This window comes from Cervus elaphus, chromosome X, assembly GCF_910594005.1.
Source record: "Cervus elaphus chromosome X, mCerEla1.1, whole genome shotgun sequence".
Classification (NCBI taxonomy): Eukaryota; Metazoa; Chordata; class Mammalia; order Artiodactyla; family Cervidae; genus Cervus; species Cervus elaphus.
Window position 1 is genome coordinate 39,915,035 of NC_057848.1, and position 6,000 is coordinate 39,921,034.

The 6,000-nt window shown below is 39.9% G+C and overlaps 1 pseudogene; it reads right to left on the reverse strand.

Annotated features, from left to right (window-relative positions):
* The window catches only part of LOC122689483, a 64,559-nt pseudogene extending 59,241 nt beyond the window's left edge, over positions 1-5,318 (reverse strand).
* Positions 5,319-6,000: the final 682 nt, after the last annotated feature.

Consider the following 6,000-nt stretch of genomic DNA (forward strand, 5'->3'; position numbering starts at 1 on the left):
GCCACCAGGGAAGCCCATAATTATTCCTAGTTGTGAGTGGTTTAATACGTTTTATTTGACATGAAATATGGGTTGGGCAACATGAAAGTTGGAGAAGGAAATGGCAACCCTCTCCAGTATTCTTGCCTAGGAAATCCCATGGACAGAGGTGCCTGGAGGGCTACAGTCTGTGGGGCTGCAAGGGTCAGATACGACTTAGTGATTAAACCACCACCACCACCACCACCATCAACATGAGAGTACCAGGAAGAGGTTATGGTATGTAGGGTGGAGTAAGGGGATTGACGAAGTGGGTGAAAGAAAAGATTAGGGCATTAATAATATATTTTCCCTAATTTTATAATTTTATTTCCAGTTATGCTAAAAAATAATCCCAGAATAAGATGGTAGCATAAATCATCCCAAGATAGATCATAGGGCTGGTTACATTATGATACAGATCGCAGATCTACATTAAAAAAGAAAAGAAAAGAAGACACCTAGAGTTTAAATAGTTGTAAAGCAGCTGCAAATAGTGTGAACCATCAGGAAAATTTTTAGTTGGGTAGTATTTTTGAGCCATGTCCCTCTATTCTGCCTCCCCTTGTAATACACATCCTACAAACATTTTCTGAGTTCTATTTCACACACCCTGAAGTTAGTACTCTGCAGAACTAAACTAACCCCTTAAAATGCATTGTTTCTTCTTCCTTTTCTTCCTCATTCAAATCTTACACATTCTTTGAAGTTCAGGTCAGTTTCACCTTTCTTTGAGACAGAAAAAGTTTATTCCAGAGATTTAAATACTGTCTTTTATTGTACACAGCTAATCTCTTTTGTGTTAATTCTGTAGAAGGGAAAAGTTTGCCTAAATTTTTCAACATTCTTTTAGGCAGTTAGGGGGAAGGCCAAAGGTTCTTCCAGATCTTCTGGACCTTGATTGTTTTCAGCTCAAAATAATGCACATGCCAAAGAAATGTTGGGGTGGCAAATTTTGCTCCCCTACACAGATAAGGTAACTTGATTTTCATATTTAAACCCAAGCTTTTAGATGGCTTGTGGAGTGGTAAAATTAACTTATTGATTGAACTTATTAGAATGTGATTGCTGATATAAATCAAAAACAATAACTGCATGGTGCATGTGTGTGTGCTCAGTTGATATCTGACTCTTCGTGACCCCATGGACTGTAGCCCTCAGCCCATGGGATTTTCCAGGCAAGAATATTGGAGTCTGTTGCCATTTCCTTCTCCAGGGAATATTCCCAACACAGGGATTGAATCCGAGTCTCCTACATTGGCATCCAGATTCTTTAACACTGACCCACCTGAGAAGCCTAATTGCATGGTACAAAATGGATGAACATAATCTTTTGTTTTTCAACTAAAATATAAGATGTCTATATATTTTCAACTTGAAGATACTATCCTAAATTAAAGATTATATAATTAAATAGAAGTTAGAAAGATAGTTAATTGAAGTATTAATAATAACACAATTCACTTCCTATTACAGTTTGCAAAGTTCAAAAGAATAGATTAATTAAAACTAAATTTATTTTTAAGAAAATTACATTATGACCTTTTCAGTGATGTTTAACAGATGAGACAAAATTATATTAATATACTTAAGAAACTAATACCATTTGAATAATTATGTTTTAATAAATGAATAAGCACTATCTATATGCCTGAAAAATTTGATCAAAACTCACATTATTCTGAATGTCCTAGAACTATGACTCATTGTCTCTCTGCAGTCCTCCTTACAGATGCATTCTATTGGAAATTCTCACTTCATAAGAAAAAAGGTCCCTTAAATCCTCTTGAATTTCATAGAATTTTTAAAGAAATCTCTGTCCTAGTTTGGGATCCCCAGAAGTAGTCTCATGGATTAGTGTGCCAGTAGTTTATTAGAGAAGTGATCCCAGGAAGTAACAGTAAAGGAGAAGAGATGTGAGACAGGAGAAAGAAGAAAGTCAATACACTGTTTTAATTAGCAGGTCAGGGTGTGGGTAACTGGTGCTTAGTCTTTCTAGAGATCTCTGGGAACAACCCAGAGATGTTCCACTCAAGGGAGAGGAAGCTGGGCTGTTCATCTTCCAATTAATGTCCACCACTGGCTTCGGGCTCTTTTAGCTTTCCATGGCTAATTTAACGATCACCACAAATTTAGCAGTTTAGCAGTTTAAAACAATACAAATTTATTATTGCTATTATTATTATTATTATTATATTGTGGTTGTTATTAATCATCTTATGATTCTATAGCTCAGAAGCCCACAGTGGGTTTCAGTGAGCTAAAAGCAAAATGTTAGCTTGGCTGCATTTCCTTCTGGAGCTCCGGAGAACATTTCCTTTCACTGCTTTCATTATTCAGATCTAAAGGTTTTCCATACCTCAGAGTGCACTTTCAATCATTTCAGTTCAGTTGTTCAGTCATGTCTGACTCTTTGTGACCCCATGGACTGCAGCATGCCAGGCCTCCCTGTCCATTACCAACTCCTGGAGTTTACTCAAACTCATGTCCATTGAGTTGGTGATGCCATCCAACCATCTCATCCTCATACCCCTTCTCCTCCTGCCTTCAATCTTTTCCAGCATCAGGGTCTTTTCAAATGAGTCAGTTCTTTGCATCAGGTGGCCAAAGTATTGGAGTTTCAGCTTCAACATCAGTCCTTCCAATGAATATTCAGGACTGATCTCCTCTAGGATGGACTGGTTGGATCTACTTGCAGTCCAGTCTTCTCCAAGAGTGCATTTTTTCCACGTTTAAAACCATCAGTGTTGGGCTAAGTACTTTTCATGCCTCCATGTCTTTGTTTCTCTCTCTTCTGATTCACTGTTCCATTTATAAGAACTCCTATGTGGTTACCTTACCCAGATAATCCAGGGTAATCGTCGCACCTCAAATTTAGTCTTATTTTTCCTTCTTTGTGTTACCTACTACATTCACAGGTTCTGAGAATTAAGACATGGGCATCTTTAGTGGGCAGGGTGTATTATCTGGCTTCCCAAAATGTTTGTTCCTAGCCATGGAAAGTCTTAATGCCGAGTTACAGCTACTTGCAGAAACAATCTCTTGGCATATAAGGGAATGGAGAGTATCCAATGGAAACAGTCTTCTCTGATCCAAATTCCTTGCCTTCGTTGAAACAGAGATCTTTTCAAAGAACACAATTTTACTTTCAGCCTTCTCAAACAGATGCTATTAATCTCGTGGCCCACAGGCTTCAAGTCTTATATTGTTAGTAACCTATTTATTCCACCTCTGTCTTAATCCAATGTCCACATACCATGGTGTAGTAGTAAAGAATACGGACTCTGGAACCAAACCATTCTTCAATCCCAGTTCTTTTACCTATTTTAACAGTGCAGTTTGGCAAGTTACTTAATATCCCTGTGTCTCAGTTTTCTCATCTGTAAAGTATCAATAATATCTTCCTAAAAGGGAGGTTGTGCGGATTATATAGCATAATATATGTCAAGTAGTGTGCTCCGGGAGTTGGTGATGGACAGGGAGGCCTGGTGTGCTGCGATTCATGGGGTCACAAAGTCAGACACGACTGAGTGACTGAACTGAACTGAACTGAACTGGAGTGTGAACAGCCCTGTATTAATAACAGCTACATTAATGTTTGCCAGAATATAATGATGATCTGTCAATCTAATGAATATTCTTTCTCATTTACCAACTTCCTTTTCCATTATTAATTCTTTCATTTTCTTGGATGACTTTAAAATCCATAAAATAACTTATACACTCTTGACTCTCCAAACATTCACATGTACTGGATTTCATTCCCATGGCTACATTAAGACTTCTGATCCTACCTAACTGACCACAACCTTCTATTTTTCCAGCTCATTTTCTTCTATTACACCTGCTCTTTGAAACTATTGTGATTTTCTGTCAAATTATTCTTCCACTTTCTCCTAGTTCATCAGCTCTGAACTCAATGTATATACTCTTTCCCAGCCTGCGTCCAATGGTCAATCACTGAAGTATTTTCTGACTTGCACACTTAGTTCTTTATCATCTTTTCCTTTTTATCATTCCTACATTACAGATCACTAAATTTGGAACAGTTTTAGAAATAGCTCTCTTTGCTCCTACATTGAAGCTTTCTTGTTGATGGCTATGCAAATGTCTAGATTAGTTATGCTGTAAAATATTATTGTCAATAGTAGCTGAAACATCAGAGATGCTTGTCAATCTCCTTCCTGCATGTGTGCTAAGTTGCTTCAGTCGTGTCTGACTCTTTGTGACACTATGGACTGTACCCCACCAGGTTCCTCTGTCTGTGGCATTCTCCAGGCAAGAATACTGGAGTGGGTTGCCATGCCCTTCTCCAGGGGATCCTCCCCATCCAGGGATCAAACCCGCAGTCCCTTATGTCTCCTGTGTTGACAGGCAGATTCTTTACCACTAGCGCCACGTAGGAAGCCCCGTCAAGCTCCTTATGTTTGTTTAATCAGTTTCTCTTTTAGTTAATCCACACAATTATTATAACCTTTGTCACTTTCTTTCATCTTCCTATCGACTATCCCTTCTCTTCTCAGTAGAGGACTTTAACTCTGACCTATCATAGAAAAATATTCATTAAGGAAGAGTTTCAATTTCCAACAGAGGTCTGGATGCCACTTTTTATACCCTGTATATTCTATTGTGCTTTCTTCAAACTGTAGAGGGATCATTGTCTCTTCCCTAACCCAAAGCTAACCTTCCCAGTACCATGCTATGTCCCATCTCCTTCCACAGCCTTTTTTTTGGGGACAACTTTGCCTGATTATTTTCCCTGATTCTCTGTGTTGATGTCTGCACAGTAGTTAAGTAGACTTTGCACCTGGACTCACAGAGGAGAAATTCTTCACCAGTCAGCCCAGTCAGAGATTCTGGGAATCTTTGCCAATTCTTCCTCAGCCCTCCACTCCAGGGAGAAGCAGGCAATTGCCCAGTCTGAGTTAAGGGATGTATTGCATGTGATTTTTTATTGTATCTTGGATATTTTGTGTATTATATTATGAGACACTCGATCTTATTTATTTGATTTTATATCCTTTTTAGCAGGCAGTCACTTTGTAGAGGTGTAGCTGAGGGCCAAGTGAATGTATATGTTCAGTTTCCTACTTGGCCCTGCAATACCGCCTTGGGAAAAGTAGATCACTGATTCACATTTCTGGATTGAAAACAAGTGGAAACTCAGCTCCCCGCTAAACCCTAGGAAAGTGGACCATCAATTTACACTGTCCTTGCCTCAGAGTGAAGGTGTAAGCTCAGTTTCCCATGGGACCTTGCTGAAAATGGGGGTTGTGACATGGGGGTGGGGAGGTAGGGACAGAGTTTCAACTCTCCTGCCTCGAACCACTTCATTGTGCCTTGGTGATATCTGGTAGGTATGGAGGCTCAGTTCCTCCCTGGGCTTGGCTGACATGGGAATGGTGAGGGGGTTGAGATCTCTCTTAATGTCTCCTTTCTTGTTTAGTCTTACTGATTCCAGTTGGGAGTAGAGGCTCAGCTTGCTTCTGTGCCCTGCTGATATGAGAGAGGATGGGGTGAAGTACAGCGGTGGTTATCCCACTTCACATTACCTCATTTAGTCTTTTTTTGCCTATTGGGAGTGAAGGCTCTTCTCACTGCTGTACTCTGTTGAAACTTATGTGACTTGGGAATTAGAGCCCTGCTATCTTCTGCCAGGCAGGAGATGGAAGTTTAGCTCCACGGCTGTTTCTGCAATTACACTGGTTGGAGAATGAAAAGGCTGCTACCTACTTCTGTCAGGGTTGGGAATAGGGTGGAAAATCACGACTACCCACTCAACCCTGGTGAAATCACTGGGGAGTAGTGTGTGAGTTTTCTGTTGGTATTTGGCTGGAGAACTGTGAGCATTCCAAAACTTTTCTGTTATCAGGCCATGTTTTCCGGTCCTTTTGCTAAGAGAAACAGGTGTTTCTTGGAACGTTTTTTGTCTCTGCCTGGTGGCAGTTCCAGGTTGGAGGATTCTATGGCACCTTTTCCTCA